The following is a 20370-nucleotide window of genomic DNA, read 5'->3' as shown; positions in this document are numbered from 1 at the left end:
TGGCTGCCTGTGGGCTCTCTCTCGCTATGGCGAACCAGGGCTACTCCCTTGTTGCAGTGTCTGGGCTTCTTATTGCGGTGGCTTCTCTTTTTGCAGAGCACGGGCTCTAGGTTACACAGGCTCAGTACTTGTGATTAGTGGGCTTAGTTGCCCCACGGCATGTGGAATCTTCCCGGACCAGGGATTGAACCCATGTCCCCTGCATTGGAAGGTGGATTCTCAACCACTGGACCACCAGGGAAGTCGAAGTCATGTATTTTAACCATAGCGTTTTTCTGTGTCATTTGAAAAATCGTGTGTGAACAACATTCTCCCTAAGCACTTTAGCATGTATCTCCTACAGTTAATATCCTTTAAAGCCAGTACCACACCATAATATCTAGAACCTTAAGTCTATATAATTGTCCCAAGAATGCCTTTTATAGTTCTGTTTTGATTTTTTCAAACAAGTATCCAACTGACCTTCATGCGTTGCTGCTGGTTTAAGCCTATGTAGTCTCCCTTAATCTAAAATGGTACTTGTACTTTTCATTTTCCGATGACAATACCTGTTGGAAAAATCACAGGACAGTTGTTTTATACAATATTCTTCATTCTAGATTTGTCTGATTGATTTGTGTTGGTTTCATTTAACAGTTCCCTTAGCCTCTGTATTTCCTATAAACTGGAAGTTAGCCTAGAGACTTGATACAACTCAAGTTAAGAATCCACCTGCAATGCAGGAGACCTCGGTTCAATTCCTGGGTCAGGAAGATCCACTGGGGAAGGGATAGGCTACCCACTCCTGTATGATTGGGCTTCCCTTGTGGCTCAGTTGGTAAAGAATCTGCCTGCAATGTGAGAGACCTGGGTTCGATCCCTGGGTTGGGAAGATCCCCTGGAGAAGGGAAAGGCTACCCACCCATTTTCTGGTCTGGAGAATTCCATGTACTGTATTGTCCATGGGGTTGCAAAGAGTCAGACACGACTGAGCAACTTTCACTGTCAAGAATATTTCAAAGACGATGTGTTTTTCATATGGTAGCACATCAGGAAGTCAGAATGTCAGGTTGGACCATGATTACTGTTACTGAGTTGATCAGTTGATTGAAGTAATAGTTACTGAGTCTTACCATTCATTAATAATCGGTGGAATAGGGACTTCCCTCCTGGTCCAGTGGTTAGGACTGTGTGCTTCCAATGGAGGGTGATTGGGTTCGATCCCCAGTCATGGAACTAAGACCCCACATGCCTGTGGCACAACCAAAAACATGTTTTTATTATTATTATTTAGGCTGTGCTGGGTCTTCCTTGCTCTGCAGGCTTGTCTCTACTTATGGCTATGAGGGGATACTCTTTAGCTTGATGTATGGGTTTCTCTTTGCAGTGGCTTCTCTTGTTGCAAAGCAGAGGCTCTAGACCACAGTCAAGAGTTGTGGCACACGGGCTTAGTTGCTCTGCGGCGTGTGGGATCTTACCGGACCAGGGATCGAACCCATGTCTCCTACATTTTGGCAGGCAAATTGTTTACCACTGATCCACCAGGGAAGCCCCCAAAACATATTTTAAGTAAAAACAAAATCTGTGGAGTAAAACATGAAAGCTACATTCCTTCACTTATATCTTTTTCAAGTGGAGGACAACCATATTTTTAGATTATTCTTTTAATTTGAAAGTGCATGCTATCATTAAAAACATTCTTGTTGATATCCACAACGACAAGTGTATTTTTACAAAATCTCCTAAGTTCTTTATTAAAAACTTCTCCTGTAATTTTCCCAGTGAAAGACCACCTTGTTCTGTTTGTGTCAATCTCCTCATCCTTGCAAAGAAAGAGTGAAGAAAGGAAAAGAAGAGAGAGAGAAAGAAAGAAAGAACGGGAAAGGAAAGAAGGAGAGAGAGCAAAAGAAAGGCAAGTCACTGTTGGCTCCTACAGGTCTTCCCAAGGGACAGCGTCTTGACTGTCCGTGCCCGTGATGCAACTGGGCCTTGAGAGTTCCTTCCGAAGAGACCAATGATAGAAAAAGAGAAGCTGAGTGTAAGTCCCACAAATTTAAATTGAGTTGCCACTTCTGACCTTATTACTCAATGGAGCAGCTAAAGGAGATGCTCTATGTGGTACCATGGCCACAAAAGCTCGCCCACATGCCCCGAGATGACTGTAGAAGAGCAGAATGTGAGGGGGCCCACAGAGGACGTGGGACAACAAAGGGTTCTCTGTACTCTCTGCTGTAACTTCAAACAAGTCAGTAAGTCCTGGGCAAACACGGCTGAACCCTGGGATGAAGCACAGTGTCAGCAGGCCAGCGGGTGGCTAACAGAGAGCAGAGTCCATTGCAGTTAGCAGTTGGCACAAGTTCTGAGACTGCAAATAAAGCCAGGAAGGAGGCAGGATCTGACATTGCCTCATCCTGCCAACATGGAAGACACCGGGCAAACACCTGCCCGCACATTTCCTCTTCAGTAGGTCTCCCTTCCAAAGCCGAGTGTGACTTCTGAGGGGTGAATATTGGGCTTCTCCACCATAGGATTTCTGAGTGCCTTTAATCTATGTAAATGTGCTGAGGATCCACAGAGAGGGGATGCGGTCACCAGTGTTGTTCACACATCCTTGATCACCGGAGTCTTTTCTCAGAGGCCATCTCACATAGCTGGAGTGCCTGGGCGCACACTCTGCAAAATACTGAACCATACAAGCCCCAAGGACCCAAGGATAAATGGACCAAGAGGTCCACCCTTGAGAGTAGAAAAGCATCTATGTTGGCCATGAAAACTTCCACATCCAGAGGATCCTTTAGCCCAGGAATTTCATGAAACCCTGTTGGATATCCCAGCTATGTCAGATTACCTCCAGCTGGCAATGAATGCCATTTCCAAGGATGAATGGATGATGGGCTGCTCCATGTGAGCTCATTGGTTCAGCTCTAGAACGCTCCAGGAGCTCCACAGCAGGCAACAAGCATTTTCAGGAGTGAACTCTGAACATCTTAATGTTCTTGCCTTGGAAAGATGAGTGTCATGGGCTAAAGGGTGGCCCTCCAAAACACATCCTTGGAACCTGTAAATGTCACCTTAATTAGAAAAAGTCTTTGCAGATGTAATTAAGGATTTGGGGATGAGATTATCTTGGATTCTCCAAGTGTTAGTGCAAGTGTTAGTCACTCAGTCATGTCCAACTCTTTGCAACCTCATGGACTGTAGACTACCAGGCTCTTCTGTCCATGGGATTCTCCAGACAAGAAAACTGGAGTGGGTACCCATTACTTTCTCCAGAGATCTTCCTGACCCAGGGGTCGAACTCAGGTCTCCTGAATTGCAGGCCAATTCTTTGCCACCTGAGCTAGAATATCCGGGTGGACCATGAATCCACTGGCAGGTGTCCTTATTAGAATGAGGCAGAGGGAGATCTGAGACACACAGAGAAGAAAGCCATGTGAAGATGAAAGCATAGATTGGCGTGGTGCAGCCACAGGTCAAGGAACGTCAGCAACCACTAGAAGTTGAAAGAAACAAGGAATGAATGCTCCTCAAGGCCTCTGTAAGAAATGTTGCCCTCCCAACACCTTAATCTCAGACTTCTCAACCCCAGACCTGTGAGAGATGAATTTCTATTGTTTTAAGACACCCAGCTTGCCGCAGTTTGCTACAGCGGCCACAGGAAACTAATATGCATGCCTCACCACCCATCTGAACCTCAGTGTTGACTTGCTGACTCCAGGGGCTGCAACCAAATCTCGAGGGTCAATCCCTCTGCCACATGTGGTTACGTGCAGCCTCCAGAGACAGCTCCCGGGGCCCCAAGGGACGATGTTCTGTTTAACTGATGAGTCTGCTAAAATACGCATTTTCCTCTGATACTTTGGATTCTAATCTGAAATTGTGTAGTTGCCCTAAAGCGAAGTTCTTCCCAGAGATTTTTATCTTAGGTAGTGTGGAGCCCAAAGGAAACTTCAGGGATTATCTGGCACCCCTCAGTCCCAAATTTATGGACACCATTATACTCTTAAGCTGAATTTCTTGTGTTGTCTTCTTGTATGCCTTCATTATCATTAAACATTTACTGAGCACTTATTTTGTGAAATATGTTTTTTAAACCCAGAAGATAAGCCCCTGTGGTATGTCTAAGACCTGATTCCTGTGCTCAAAGTTTATCACTGAATTAGGATGAGGATATAGTTTTAAGGGCTTCCCTGGTGGCCCAGACAGTAAAGAATCTGCCTGCAAAGCAGGAGACCACGGTTCAATCCCTTAATCGGGAAGATGCCCTGGAGAAGGGAGGGACAACCCACTCCAGGACTCTTGCTTAGAAAATTCTGTGGACAGAGGAGCCTGGTGGGCTACAGTCTGTGGGGCTGCAAAGAGTAGGACACAACTGAGTGACATAATGTGCATGCATGCACGCATGTACGGGTGCACACACACACACATATCTAGTATTACTGGGGAAAAAAAAAACTTTTTACAGCCTCACTCGGGGAACCCATGTCATGATTAGCATTCTGACTGCTTAGATGTAACTCTGGGGTCTAATTAGAATTTCTAGATTTCTTGGGTTGAAGTCTTCTTTTTGCACAGACTTCATATGACCACACATACATGTTGTCTGTGTGTGTAAACTCTTCATCCCCCCTTCTCCTAGCAATAAGATCTGTCTCTCTTTTAGGGAACGACTCCTTCTTCACTATAAACTCAGAGTTTTAGGGGACCTGCCAGGCTCCCCACTGGCCTATGCCCCACTTTCTCCTCTGCCCATGGGGAGGGCATTCAGTCTAGGTTGAACCAAACATATACCCTCCTGGTGCCCACGAACGACGTGCTTCTATTGCTGGCCCCTGCAATCCACTCATCACCACCTTTTTTCACCCTAGTCTGTGGCCAGGTGTCAGACGCTTCTGCTGACACGGATCCTAATGGTACACCCAATTTCACTTTTTCACCAATTATTCAGAAACTCTAAAATAATATTTTAAAAAAAATATTTAACATTGACCAATCACTTGTCGAGTGCCAGGCGCAGTCCAGTGAACTTGACCCACATTAGCTCATTCAATTCTCCGCAGTCTGAAGGGAACATTCAGGTTCAGTGAGTTACCCAGTGAAGTGGCGTCACGTGGCGTCCAGAGCCTGTGTCAGTAACAACTTGAGAGTTCCCGATTCACAAGAGACTCTGGGAGTCCCCATCAGAGGTGCCCTACGCCCTGTATCTCTGGGTTCAGATGGGTGTTTAACCTGAGATGCTTCAGTCCCGCTTCTCCTGGGGTGGTCCTCAGAGCTGCCCCCCTACACTGCCCAGTACCTCACTCCCTCCTTAGCAGGACCGCAAGGATTCCTCCCCTGACTAGGTTTTCATTGAGACCCTGAATATACAAACTGACAACAGCCAGGCCGCATATGACAGTAGAACTCTGACCCACAACGAGCTGCAAACAACCCGGGGAAGCCAGACCACAACCACTGCAGCAAGCAACCCAGAACGGTCAGCATCCCTAATTTTTGGCCCTGTTTCCAGTGCAGGACCAATCAGAGAACGCCAAATAAGCAACCCTAGCCAATCATACAGGATGACACCCCCCACCCCCACCCCTTTAGGCAGCCTCCAGTTTCCCCATGACAACAGCCTTGGATCAGGGCACACCTGCAGACTTCCCATTTTCTTTTTCAGCGCTCGGCCACTCCTCCCCGCGTCTTTGAGCCACTGCCAAACGCAGGAGGGTGGCTGACTGCTCCATCAGCACGCTCTGAATAAGCAGCCTTTGTTCTTCTCCTTTGGGCGATCTTTGCTTATGTCCACCTCTTTTTGGTTTTAGCTGGCCCTCACCTCCTTCTGTTAATGCTCTGACGGCCCCTGCCCTTCAGATAACCTTCACCACTCTCTCTGAGGCCTGGGTCCCCCCAGTCTCAAATCCGTCCCTTTTCTGCACGAGTGACTCAGTCTAAGAAGCGTCAGGCTTTTCCTGCAGTGACTCATCAATTGCCTCCTCAGGCCACAAGATTCCGCAGGCAGGTGAGACCACCAATCACGGACTGACACCCACGGAGCCTCATTTTAGCCCCAGAACCCAGCGAGCAGTTGCCATAGCGATGGATGCAGCAGGCGGGCGGGAGGGCTGCTCGCTGCAGTCAGCCCACTTCCGCCGGGACGACCGAGCTGGTCCACCCCCATCCTCACCTCCTCCCAGCCACCCACCACCGAGCGCAAATGGGCTGGGGGTGGGGATTGTTCGTGCCGAGCACTCTAGGATCCTTGGCTTAGCGACATCCCCTAGGTTGGCTGTCAAAGGTAGGCGTCGCTTGGTTGTGCTGTTTACACTGTGTTGCTTAGCAACTAAATAACAAACAATGTAAATCGAATCTCCATCGAGTCTGAGCGAACGCCTTGTTTACGTGGACGCTATCTCAGCGCGCAGGGTCGAGGTGGGGATGGGGGCGGTCTAAACCTTTTCAAATGGAGCATACACGCACAGGGTAAAAAGTGCGCAGAGCTTAAATGCAATGTCTTGGAAACTTGTAACTTGGGCACCCAGATCAAGACACAGAACATTTCCAGGAACGCTCAGAATTCACTCCTGCCTTCCCAATCAATGCCCACTGCCCCGCACATGGGTAGGATTTCCATCACCATCCATTTGTTCTGCCTGTTATTATTACTATATATTTCAGCATTGCAACTAGACATTTTATAATTTTTATACTCTACAATGAAGTGAAAATCGCTCAGTCGAGTCCGACTCTTTGCGTCCCCATGGGCTATACAGTCCATGGAATTCTCCAGGTCACAACACTGGAGTGGATAGCCTTTCCCTTCTCCAGGGGATCTTCCCAACCCAGGGATGGAACCCAGGTCTCCTGCACTGCAGGCAGATTCTTTACCAGCTGAGCCGCAAGGGAAGCCCTATACACTACAAAGTGATCACCATTACAAGACTAGTTACCATCAGTCACTGTACAGTTGACCCCATTCACCCATTTTGCTTACTCCCAACCCACCTCCCCCCTGGTTACTGCTAATCTGATTTCTGTATCTGTGAGTTGGTTATTGTTTTATTTTGCTTTTTTTTTTTTAAGATTCCACATATGAGTATTTGTCTTTCTCCATCTGCCTTACTTTTTCCCCACCAGTCATTTCTGAGCCTGAGAGTTAGGGCATCCCAGGGACAGGGGGGCCCACACGGCTCACTGCATCTCGACTGCAGACATTAGAAGTGTTCCCCCCAGACGGTGTTTCATTTCTTTCCAATTACTTCCCTCTTCTAATTTAAAAACCAACTTATTTTGGAATAATTTTAGACTTTACAGAAAAGTCTCGTTAATTGTACAAATTCTCATATATATTACACCCACGTTCCCCAAATGTTAACCTCGGCTTTGCCATTCTCTCTATCCAGACATGGATAATTTGTACCTAAGTGTATACACTGAATATATACTTTTTTAATACGTATAATATAAGCCATTTGAAAGCAGATTGTAGACATGTTGCCTCTTTACCCCTAAATACTTCACTACATGTTTCCTTTTTCTATTTTTTTAAAGGACACTTTCTACATAACCACAGAACACTTAACAAAAAGAAAAAATTAGCATTGGTACACCGTTGTTGTATAATCTAGAGACCTTATGCACGTTGCCATTAATATCCTTTTACTAAGTTGCCATTTTAAAAAATTATTTTTATTATGGTAAAATATATATATCATTAAATTTTACCATTTTCGTCAATTTTAAGTGTACAATCTGTGGCATTAAGTACATTTCTGATGTTATGCAACCATCACCGCTGTCTTAGTCCATTTGGAATGCTACAATAAAAGTAAAAATACCACAGGCTGGCTGGGCGGCTAGAAACAGAAATCTGCTTCTCACAGATCTAGAAACTGGACATCACTGACCAAGGAACTGGGGAACCTGCTTTCTGTTTCACAGACTGCCGTCTTCTCACTGTGTCCAACAGTGAGACACTCCAGTATTAGACACTTCTCAGGTGTCCAGTACTTTGACCACTTGGTGTGAAAACAAACTCATTGGAAAAGACTCTGATGTTGGGAAAGATCGAAGGCAGGAGAAGGAGGCGACAGAGGATGAGATGGTTGGATGGCACCACCGACTCGATGGACATGAATTTGAGCAAACTTTGGGAGATGGTGATGGACAGGGAGGCCTGGCATGCTGCGGTCCATGGGGTCGCAAAGAGTCAAACACGAAAGAACAACACCACCAATCCATTTCTAGTACTTGCTCGTCATCCTAAACTGAAACTCTCTACTGATTGAACCGTGACTCCCCATTCCTTCCCCCTTCACACACACCTTCCCGCCGCCCCTGGTAACCACTGTCGATGCTGCCTCTATGAATCTGACTCTTCTAAGTAAATACTTCATAGAAGTGGAATCACACAATACTTGTCATTTTTTGGCTGGATTATTTCATTAAGCATAACGTCCTCAAGGTCATCCGTGCTGTGGCATGCCTAATGTCCTTGATAAGGAAAAGAGGAAAAAATGTTTTTTGCTGGTCCGGGACTCAACCCAGAATTCTTACTGCATTCAGTTGTCACGTCCCTTTAGTCCCCTTGAATTAGGAACAATCGCTGAGTCTTTCTTTGCTGTTCATGGTGCAGATACTTTTGGAGGGTGCAGGCCAGTTGTTCTGTAAAACGTCTCTCCGTCTGATTTGTTTGGTGTTTCCTCACAATGAAACCCAGGTTGTGGCTTCGGGCATGTTGGGTCCTTGTGCTGCAATCACATCAGAGCCACCTGCTGGCAGTTTGTCTGATTACTGGGCGTATTAACGTTGGTCACTCGGTTAAGATTGCGGCCAGGTTTCTCCACCGTGAAGTCACAGTTTTCCCTCTTGTAGTATCCTGGGGTGAAAGAACTTGAGACCATCTACAAATCCTGTTTCTCATTAAATTTTCACCTCCTGTTGTAGCATACATTAATGATTCTTCCTGACAGGATTGTTACTATGGTAGCTCCAAACAGTATTGTCTAATCCTATTATCCCATCATTAGTCAACATTCTACCCTAAGGAAGCACTTTCCCTTCTCCCTATGTATTTAGTTTTTTATTTACATGATTATATTCGTCTGCACGTGTGGATTCTTACTTTGGGTTATGCTTATAATAGAATCAAGGAAGTATAGTTATAATTTAATAATATCATTATCTCAGATTTTCCAATGGGAGCTGTCCAAGCTTTTGTCCTTCTAATACCTTCCTCAGATCCTTTGAGCACTTCCTCACTGTCTGGAAGAATACTTGACGGGCACATCATGTATCTTTTCTGCCTGAACCTTGAAACCGGCCATTTCTCTATGAGTTCTGATTCCTTTTAATGGAGCACAGTATTCGGAACCACCAGATTTCGGCACTAGGTAAGCATCAAGTCCCTCTTAGTGGGTCGAATGGGAGATGCCAGCATTATCTATACGACACTTAGCTTTTACAGATGACTTCTCACATTTCTGGTCCTCAGTTGACTGCTGAGCTACAGATGTTAAAGTCATGAGTTCGTTCTAGAGGTGGACTATAGGTGACTGATTTTCTTTTTTTCTTTGGCCACAGGGCATGTAGGATCTCACTTCCCTCATCAGGATTGAACCCATGCCTCCTGCACTGGAATTGCAAGGACTTAACCACTGGACTGCCAGAGAAGTCCCTGGATGGTCCAGGGTAATCACCCATCTCAAGATTCTTAATTAATCACATCTGCAAAGTCTCTTTGGTTTTAGTTTGTCAGAGGGGTTGGGGGTGGTCTAGGATTGGCAGGACCTCTAGCAAATGTACAGGTTGTCAGTGGGCATCTTTGGAGGCCCATTATTCTATTCCCTGTATTTTATATATTGCTATTAATAAATAATGAACACAAATTATTGTGGTGATGATGTCAAGGCTGTATATTGTCACCCTGCTTATTTAACTTATATGCAGAGTACATCATGAGAAACACTGGGCTAGAAGAAGCACAAGCTGGAATCAAGATTGCTGGAGGAAATATCAATAACCTCAGATATGCAGATGACACCACCCTTTTGGCAGGAAGTGAAGAAGTAATGATGAAAGTGAAAGAGGAGAGTGAAAAAGTTGGCTTAAAGCTCAACATTCAGAAAACTAAGATCATGTCATCCAGTCGTATCACTTCATGGCAAATAGATGGGGAAACAGTGGAAACAGTGGCTGACTTTATTTTTCTCGGCTCCAAAATCACTGCAGATGGTGACTGCAGCCATGAAATTAAAAGACACATGTTCCTTGGAAGGAAAGTTATGATCAACCTAGACAGCATATTAAAAAGCAGAGACATTACTTTGCCAACAAAGGTCTGTCTAGTCAAGGCTATGATTTTTCCAGTAGTCATGTATGGGTGTGAGATTTGGACCATAAAGAAAGCTGAGCGCTGAAGAATTGATGCTTTTGAACTATGGTGTTGGAGAAGACTCTTGAGAGTCCCTTGGACTGCAAGGAGATCCAACCAGTCCATCCCAAAGGAAATCAGTCCTGAATATTCATTGGAAGGACTGATGTTGAAGCTGAAACTCCAATACTTTGGCCACCTGATGCGGAGAGCTGACTCATTTGAAAAGACCCTGATGCTGGGAAAGATTGAGGGCAGGACGAGAAGGGGACGATAGGGGATGAGATGGTTAGATGGCATCACCAACACAATGGACATGGCTTTGGATGGACTCTGGGATTTGGTGATCGACAGGGAGGCCTGGCACGCTGCGGTTCATGGGGTCGCAAAGAGTCAGACAGGACTGAGCGACTGAACTGAAAAACAGTTATAAGAAAGAAAGACCAAAGAGACTGCTGCCCTCTTGCTCCTTCCTCAAGTCTTGATGAATCTGCCACCAGCTCCTGAAGCGTCCAAGCACTTTGGCAGCAGAGACGGCAACTTGTGACAAAGAGTCCCAATCTGGCCTCAGAGGCAAAGCCCCAGGGTCACCGCTGGGCTGAAATACCCCAGACCCCTAGAGGCTCTCCTTTCAACGCCCAGCTCCCCAGTGGCCGCCTCTTCTCCTGTCTCAGATTCATGTCAGTGGAGCATTTTAGAGGCAAACTCAGGACCCTGAGGGGCGCCTGGGACTGGGTTTCTATCTGAGTGGCTGCGTTGCGAGCGCAGTGTGGAGTTTAACCTGTCCCAGCGCCCTCCGTGCACAAGGCGTCTACACGCGTCTACACGGCTGTCTCCCTATGCAATCCCTCCGCTGGCTCTCCTGGGCCCATCAGCCCGGCTGGGGCCCCACAGCATCCCGGGGCCCCCAACAGCCCCCACTGTAGCTCCCGTCCGCCTCGCTGCTGCTTTCTCTGCTACCCCCATTCTGCAGTGCTCCGGACGCTGCTGTTTGCTTTTCTCCCTCAAACAAACATTGCCTTTCCGTGAACCTCCCGCTCCCGGTCGCCCCTTTGATTTGAGCCAGGTCGTCTGGGAGAGACGGGAGGGTTCCGCTGACTCGGCGCCCCTTTCCCTGCGACCCTCCCCCACTCCCGGGAGGCCCTCGGGGGCATCGCGCCCACCCGAGGACACCACCTCCCTCGGCCCCAAGGCGCCCGCGGGTCTCCGTTCTCCTCCCGCAGCCGGGGGTCGGCAGCCACCCCGGAGGGACCCGATCCAGGGGTTGCCGCCGCAACCTGCGCCCTCGAGAAGCCCCTTCTGGACTGAGGGTCCGGTTACGGTTGGTTTCGGGAGTCTCCCGGGACGGCTGGGATGGCGCCTGGGGTCAAACGCCTTTGTTAGCGTCGCTGTCCCCCTTTCCCGTTGTCCGCAGCCCTTGGGGCTTGGCAGGGGGAGAGGGCCCCCTGTAGCGGGCATCCAGCCCCCCCCCCCCCGGGGACACGGCTGGAGGCTCCTCACCCACCCTCTGCCGCCCCCAACCCCACCCCACCCCAGCCCACCCCATGGCGGGGAAGAGAGAAAAAGGAAGAGGGAGCCTTGCAGAAAAGGTGACCAAGAGCAGGAGGCTCTTTCTAAGGCGATTTTCTTGTACTGAGAACTGTTAGACCATGAAGAATACCCATCTTCAGTGCTCAGAGGACAATTACGTTTAACCTCTTTCCTAAGACATAACTCACATAACCATGCCATTCATCCACCCAAGTGTCCACTTCAGCATTTTATACCTTCACAGAGTTGTGCCCTCACCATCACCATCAATTTTATAGGATTTTCCTTCCCATGAAAAGAAATCGATACCCACTAGCAGTGGCTTTCCATTCCTCCTTTCGCCCGCTAGCCCCTGGCAACCTCTAGTCTACTTTCTAGGTCTATAGATTTGACTTGTTATTCAGTCTCTGTTGTGTCCGACTCTCTGGGACCCCATGGACTGCAGCATGCCAGGCTTCCCTGTCCTTCACCATCTCGGAGTTTGCTCGAACTCATGTCCATTGTGTCAGTGATGCCATCCAACCGTCTCATCCTCCGTTGTCCCCTTCTCCTCCTGGACCTTTTATTTAAAGGAGATCATATAACACGTGATCTTTCCTGGCTGCCTTCTGTCACTGAACACAATGTTATCAAGGTCCATTGATGCTGTAGCATGGAACAGCACTTCCTTCCTTCCATCACCAAATCATCTTTCTTGGTGACTCAGGCAGTAAAGAATATACCTGCAATGCAGGAGACCAGCGTTCGATCCCTGGGTCAGGAAGATCCCCTGGAGAAGGGAATGGCAACCCTCTCCAGTTTTCTGTCCTGGAGAATCCCATGGACAGAAGAACCTAGAGGGCTGCAGCCCATGGGGTCACAAAAGAGCTGGACACGACTGAGCGATTAACACATACGGAATATTCCACTGTATGGATACAGAACCTTTTATTTCTCCATTCATTAGTTGATACACATTTGGATAGTTTCCACTTTGGGGATATTATGAATGATGCTATTATAAAAAACATTTATGTATACATTTTTGTGTGGATGTATGTTTTCAGTTCTCTTGGCTATATTCCCGGGAGTGGAATTGCTGGGTTCTATGGTAACTCTGACATTTCAAGGAACCACCAAAGACCTAATTCTAGATATCTGGGAAGGTGGGGCAAGGTCAAAAAGCAGATGAATAGAGCTGCAACAGCACAGAATAAATAACCTCCCAGGTGTTGACAGAGAGCCTCCTATACGGAAAGTCTACTCTACGGGGACCTACGAGAGGAATAGCTCACTAGACTGAGAGGCATAAGACCCAGGTCAGGGAGGGTTCTGTCCAGTGTCAGCATCCTCCTCCCAGTGTTGGGGAGGGAGGCAGACACCCCAACTCTCAGCTGGCACCCTTTTACACACAGAGAGGGCAGAAATCCACAGGAACACCCGCAGTGGCTGGTTGGAGACAGGGGTTCTGGTGAGGACATGGGGAAAGCAAGCTGAAAGCTGAAATAATATTTGCCTCCACCTCCAGGAGACTTTGCAGCGGGGTGGGAGCTCAGCATGGGTGAACCCAGCCATGGGAGAGCGCCTGATGCACTTGGCCGAGGGAGAAGGAGGACCGGAGTGGGGGAGATGGGCCAGGGGGTGGGGAGGGGGAGACAGTCCCGGAGGGCAGACTGAGACCTGACTCGGATGCCGCCCTGGGGAGTTTGAACTTGGATCTTTAGGTCCCGGGAGCCACTCCAGGACTTGGAGCTGGACAGGGTGGTCAGCCCATGACCTGGAGCCCAGCCTTGGGAGGAGAAGAGGGCAGGGGGCTTGCCATCAGGAGAGAGGGCAGGAAAACATGGGGGCAAAGACCCGGGAGGGAGGGTGGGGAAAGCGAGGAGGAGGCAGATGGGGACCGGCACAGCTTGGGGGGAAGGAGAGCCCCCTGAAGGCATAAAGGTTTAGTCGTTTATTTCCCAGGGAGAAAGAACGGCTGTGACATTGGCAGCACCCAGGGCACATATGGTCCAGGTGGTGCTAGTGGCAAAGAACCTGCCTGCCAGTGCAGGAGACACAAAAGACGCAGGTTCGATCCCTGGTTTGGGAGGATCCCTGGAGGAGGAGATGGCAGCCCACTCCAGTATTCTTGCCTGGAAAATTCCACTTCAAAGCAGCCTGGTGGGCTATAGTCCATGAAGTGCAAGGAGCCGGACACAACTGAGCATGCATGCACACGTTTGTGTCTTCCAGTTGAGCTACAATAAGAAAACAGCTTCAGATGAAAACTCAGATTCTTCTGGTTTGGGACAGTCTTCACTATCCATCTGCATCGAGGGGGTGGGAGTGCCCATTACGTGGGGCACCCCCTTCTGTGGCACACAAAACACCCCAAACCCATGCCCAGCCCCACATTTGCAACCCCCTCCAGGCTCCTACTGGACAACTATTTAAGGGTCACCTTTGGATCAGCAGAAATGTGAAAAAAATACTCATCTGCAGAAGCATGCTTTTTCTTTCTTCTTTCTGCATTCGTCTGTTTCTGCAGCTCTCCTCTCTGCTCCCCTGTTTGTCTGCAAGCACTCAGAAGTCCAGCTGCCCAGGATCTCTGCAGCTCCTGTTCCCAGGGCGCTGTCATTTCTTCTCCAGCACTAAGGTTCAAGCACAGGTCAGGGGGCTGCAGAAAGGACCCCTGACTCAAGGGATCAGAGGAAAAAACATTCCCTAAGGATGGATGAAGGCAGAAAGACCTGGGCTGGAGGCAACAGAGGAGCAAGGCAAAGCACTTCCAGGATGCTGAAGCTTTTGCTAAGGTTCGAGGCATGCTTCATTACCTACCCTTGGGGGTCAACTTCGAGGTCAGAGGAGACTGCTAGTGCAAAGGCTTTGCAGTGGAGGAGGGGAGCATGATGAACTTGGTGAGGGTGAGTAACGGGGCAGGTGTGGGGGCAGTTCCCCACTTCAATGGTTTTGCACGGTGCTTTCTTCCCAGGGAATTTTTGGAATTAGCCCAAACTAATTCCAAAGCACTAATTTGTTCTAGGTCGCTTCAGTTGTGTCCAGTTCTTTGCAACCCTGTGTAGGGGAGCCTGCTAGGCTCCCCTATCCATGAGATTCACCAGGCAAGAATACTGGAGTGGGTTGTCATTCTCTTCTCCAGAGCATCTTCCCGACCCAGGGATCAAACCTGCATCTCTTACGTCTCCGGATTGGCCGGCATATTCTTTACCACCAGCACCACCTGGGAAGTCCAGACTGTAGAAGTGGTCAGATGTCGGCATAGCCCTGGTCCTCACCCAAGCGTTCCTCCTTAGGGCCAGACTGTGACAGGCTTTGGCAGCCCTCAGTGACGAAAGGGCCAAGTCTGAGCGGTGGGCACAAAGATTATCCCAGCCTTCTCTGTACCTTCAGCTCCAGGGACCTTCCAGCATCACAGTCCCAGTTCACTTTTATGTTCAGCTTTGCCCGCATCCTCTTGGGAATGGGATCTCATCATTATTCTACAACATTGTGAAATGTTTAGACATCAGGGAACCTAAGGGAGTTGACATACAATTAGATAATAATAGTACATTTAAAAATAGCTGATGGATTCGCATTACTTTTCTCTCAGTTGATGGTTAAACACTCCATAAAAATTGCAGGGTCAGATTTCTCTGGCTCTTCTATGAGTGGTTTCTGATAGTTTTAAATAAGGATTAACTGCATCAAAGCTGGACTGAATGCAAGCTTCTAATCCAAAATAGATCTTTAGTCTGATTTCATCCAGGTTACAGTTTCAGAGCTGAGAGCTAATTTAATTCATGTTTACATGAGCTTTAAGTGTTATTTCCAACAGTGTGGTGCACTGTGACACTCACGGGCCCACAGACGGGGTCCTGGGTCCTCCCTCCTTTGCAGTATGATGTTGCTGCTCTTCACTAAATCAAGAGATGAGACCTCTGTCTCCACCCCTTTGACTCTGGACAGATCTCCTGGTTTACTCTGGCCAATGGAATGCAGCAGAAGTGACTTTGTGCAGTGTCGGAGCTAGGCCTTCAGAGGGATTATAAATTTCATGTTCAGTGTCGTGGAACAGCCAGAGACCATGTGGAGAGAGAAACCCATGCCACAGCCCAAACAAGGTCCTGGGATCTGAGGCCACCTGTGACTCCAGCCTCAGCATCTCCAGCAGCAGTCTGACCCAGGGAGACCGGCAGAAGCTTGACAAACAATACCTTGTTGCTTTAAGCCATTAAACTTCAGGGACGTTTGTTACACACAGGAGATAACAAATACAACTAGGATCCTAAATGGTGGCAAGATGCAGTCCTTTTCTATAAAAATAGACCTCAGTCCTAAAAACATTTCCCCACTTTCCTGTAAGGTAAAGTAGCGTTTTCACTTTTGAAAGAAAGAAAGAAAGCTAGCAAGTGGAGTCATTCAAGAAGGTCTGTGCCTTCCGGTTTGAATGCCAAAATATAATAATATTTATTCATTAAAAAAAATGAAGATTTATTATTCAGACTAAGAGCTATTAGTTGTTGTAGTGAAAGCGTTAGTCCCTCAGTCATGTCCGACTCTTTGAGATCCCACAGACTGTAGCCCGCCAGGCTCCTCTGTCCATGGGGTTTCCCAGGCAAGACTACTGGAGTAGTTTGCCATTTCCTTCTTCAGGGGCTCTTCCCAACCCAGGGATCAAATCTGGGTCTTCTGCATTGCAGGTAGAGTCTCTTACCATCTGAGCCACCAGGGAATAGTTAGGGAGAAAGAAAAGGAAATTGGTAAATGGGTTCCATGATTGCCCGGTCAGTGCTTTGCTGGCTTCCAACTCGAAGGATTTGGAGCCTGCCCTCCTGGCACCTGACCTTGAATGCGCAGAACTGGGCGGTCCCTTTCTGCCCTCTTTCCACGCTGACACCGCGCTGGTAGATACTGCACCTTCACCCTGACACCGGGACCTTTCTCACTTGCAGGAATTTAAATTAAAATGCATCTCCCAATACCTGGTTCATTGGCCAGATAGATGCACAACATGCCAAATGCTGAGAGGCGGGAGTTTGCAGCAGAGAAACACTTTACTCATGGGGCAGTCAAGCGAGGAGAGTGGAGAACAAATCTTAAATCTGCTCCCCCCAAAGGCGAGTGGAGAACAAGTCTTAAATCTGCTCCCCCCAAAGGCGAAGGGCTGGGGATTTTATGGGATAAACGAGGAGGCTGGCCTGAGGTGTGGGGAGAGATGATTGGAGGCAAGAAAAAGGTGACGTAATTGGTGTTCTGCGAAGGCGTAACTGAGTTACGTACTTCTTTACGGGATGCATGTTCAGGATATGTCAGTGCTAGCCTGATCTAAGGGTGGAGTTCTTGGCTCTCTGACCTTAAAATTCATGCTTCTGACTCGAAGGCTCAATTGGAGGGTGAGTGGTCCCAAGCAGCCTTAACTCATTCAAATTTGGAGAGCTATCCAATTCCTGAGAAACAACTTCAGCGTCCATTACCATAGTGAGACCATGGGTCAGAGTTGTCATCCGAAGGGAGTGTTAGAGCCATCTTGTGACATGTTGTCTAAGCTACATGGAGCTTGGGGGAAGCACAATTTATAAAAAGAGTTAAAGCGAGCTATGTCAGTTAAGACAGGTTAGAGAATGTTACTTATTAAACAAGTTATAGTTTAAGGGCTATAAGTGAAGACTGCTTCCCCTATTTCAGGATTTCAGGAAGGACCTCTTTGCTATTTCACTGAAAATGAAACATGATGATAATACTCCTTTCATGGGATTCTCTTGAAATTAAGGATTTTGTTAACAGGATTTATTCAATTGTTCGCCAGAATACTGGGCAACAAATACTTACAGAAAAGTATCCAGATAAGGAATTATTGTTATTTTTATATTTGTCTCCTTATACATTTTCAATTATTTTAAGTGTACATACTGTAAAATGCACATTTGCCTTTGGTACACAGCTGCATGCATTGTATCATATGTATAGACATGTGTATCCACCACAATCAGGATAGAAAACATTTCCAACACCGCAGAAAATTCTCTTGGGTGCCCTTTCATGGTCAAACCCTCTCCCAGGCCCCAGCCTCTGGCAACCACTGACTTGTTCTCTCTTCCTATGGTCTTGCCTTTCCAGAATGAATAGCATGGAATCATGTTCTGTGTAACTTTTTGAGACCGGCTTCTTTCACCTATTCATATGGAATGAAGCCTCTATATAAATCCGAAAGTACAGGATTCAGAGGATTTGGGTTTGTTCGACATGTGGGGGTTGGAGAGAGTGCCTGGAGCATGGAAGATCATTGCCTGCCCCCGTGACTTGCCCCAAGTATCTCTTCTTCTGACTGTTGATTCTTAATACACCAGTAATCTTGTGAGTAAGTGGGTTTCGCTGAGTCCTGTGAGCTGCTCTAGAAAATGAATGGAACCCAAGGACGGGGTCACTGGAACCTCTCATTTATAGTCAATTGTTCAGAGGTACAGGATACAACCTGGACTTGGAATTGGCATCCTGAATTGGAAAGGTCATTGGAACCTCCAGTTTATAGCCAGTTGATGAGAAGCACAGGTTTCCACTGGAGTCTGAGGTGGAGAGTGGTCTGGTGGGACAGCCCCTTACCTATGGAATCTGCTTCGATCTCCAGGTAGACTGAGTTGAATTCTTGGACACTCTACAGGCACCCAAGAATTGCTCGTTGATATGGGGAGGCATCCACACACAGAGGTGCACACACTCATTCAGACTGGGGCCAGGAACCCTTTGCAAGGTGTGTAAATAATATGTTCCTTCTTATGAGTAGTATTCCCAAGTGAAAAAGTACCATTGTTTGTTTATCTGTTCACTCACTGAAAGGTATTTGTGTTGTTACCAGCTTGGGGCAATTATGAGTTGAGCCGCTGTAAATGTTTCTTTACTTAGATTCATTAACTGTAATGCTATTTATTTCAAAACTACTTTATCAGCAGAAATATGACACTGTAGTTTATTGTAGTTAATTTTATCTGAAGTGTTTATTCTAGTAATTTGGGGGGTTAATTAACATTTCTTTAGCATTCACTTTTATTAAATAAATATACAATAGTTTACTAAATAACTATCATGACTTACTAAGGGCTTCCCTGGTGGCTCAGATGGTAAAGAATCTGCCTGCAATGTAGGAGATCCAGGTTTGATCCTCGGGTCAGGAATATCCCCTGAAGAAGGGAATGGCTACCCACCCCAGTATTCTTGCCTGGAGAATTCCATGGACAGAGGACCTGGCTGGTTACAGCCCATGGGGTCACAAAGGGTTGGACATGACTGAGCGACATCTTTATGACTTACTGTGTCCCCACAAATTAGGACAACTCAAGGTAAAGATCCAGTCAATATAATGCTGCTGCTGCTGAGCTGCTTCAGTCATGCCCAAGTCTTTGCGACCCTATGGACCACAGCCCACCCCGTTCACGCTTACCTGTACCACCTGGTACAAGATATTTAGTAAAGGAAACAAGTGATTAAACTTAAAATGACTCACCATGGGGCATCTACCATTATGTTCCCCCCGCTGTCCTACAACATGAAGTTCTTCAAACAACCTTGAAGACTCTTGCCAAAAATGTTTAACCTAAACCTCATCAACCCTCTAAACTTACCCTACAGTTTACAGGAAATAGAGAGGGGGGGGGTAGTTAAATGTATACTGGATTAGTTAACTATTGCTGAGTAACTAATTGCCCTAGACCTGAGCTACTTAAACAACAATGAACAGGGATTTCCCTGATAGTTCAGTGGTTAAGACTCCACACTTCCAGATTCTTTAAAAAACTGGAAATAGAACTGCCATATGACCCAGCAATTCCACTTCTGGGCATACACACCGAGGAAACCAGATCTGAAAGAGACACGTGCACCCCAATGTTCATCACAGCACTGTTTATAATAGCCAGGACATGGAAGCAACCTAGATGTCCATCAGCAGACGAATGGATAAGGAAGCTGTGGTACATATACACCATGGAATATTACTCAGCCGTTAAAAAGAATTCATTTGAATCAGTTCTAATGAGATGGATGAAACTGGAGCCCATTATACAGAGTGAAGTAAGTCAGAAAGAAAAACACCAATACAGTATACTAACACATATATATGGAATTTAGAAAGATGGTAATGATGACCCTATATGCAAGATAGCAAAAGAGACACAGATGTAAAGAACAGATTTTTAGACTCTGTGGGAGAAGGCGAGGGTGGGATGATCTGAGAGAACAGCACTGAAACATGTATATTGTCATATGTGAAACAGATCGCCAGTCCAGGTTGGCTGCATGACACAGGATGCTCAGGGCTGGGGCACTGGGATGACCCTGACGGATAGGATGGGGAGGGAGGTGGAGGGAGGGTCAGGATGGGGACACATGTACAGCCATGGTGGATTCATGTCAATGAATGGAAAAAACCACTATAATATTGTAAAGTAATTAGCCTCCCATTAAAATAAATAAATTAAAAAAAAAAAGACTCCACACTTCCAAGGTGGGGGATGCTGGTTCAACCCCTAATCAGAGGACTGATTCCACAT

General features: G+C 47.0%; 1 long non-coding RNA gene across 1 annotated transcript; it reads left to right on the top strand.

The window, feature by feature from the left end:
- The first annotated feature begins 5769 nt into the window (after nt 1-5769).
- Nucleotides 5770-9739, top strand: LOC136146748 (uncharacterized). The gene is made up of 3 exons (XR_010659039.1): nt 5770-6259; nt 9202-9353; nt 9544-9739. It is a non-coding gene; the product is annotated as an uncharacterized lncRNA (long non-coding RNA).
- Nucleotides 9740-20370: the final 10631 nt, after the last annotated feature.

This window comes from Muntiacus reevesi, chromosome 14 (assembly GCF_963930625.1).
Source record: "Muntiacus reevesi chromosome 14, mMunRee1.1, whole genome shotgun sequence".
NCBI classification, from domain to species: domain Eukaryota; kingdom Metazoa; phylum Chordata; class Mammalia; order Artiodactyla; family Cervidae; genus Muntiacus; species Muntiacus reevesi.
Note: the sequence above shows the minus strand (reverse complement) of the source record. Positions and strands in the feature narration are given on the sequence as shown.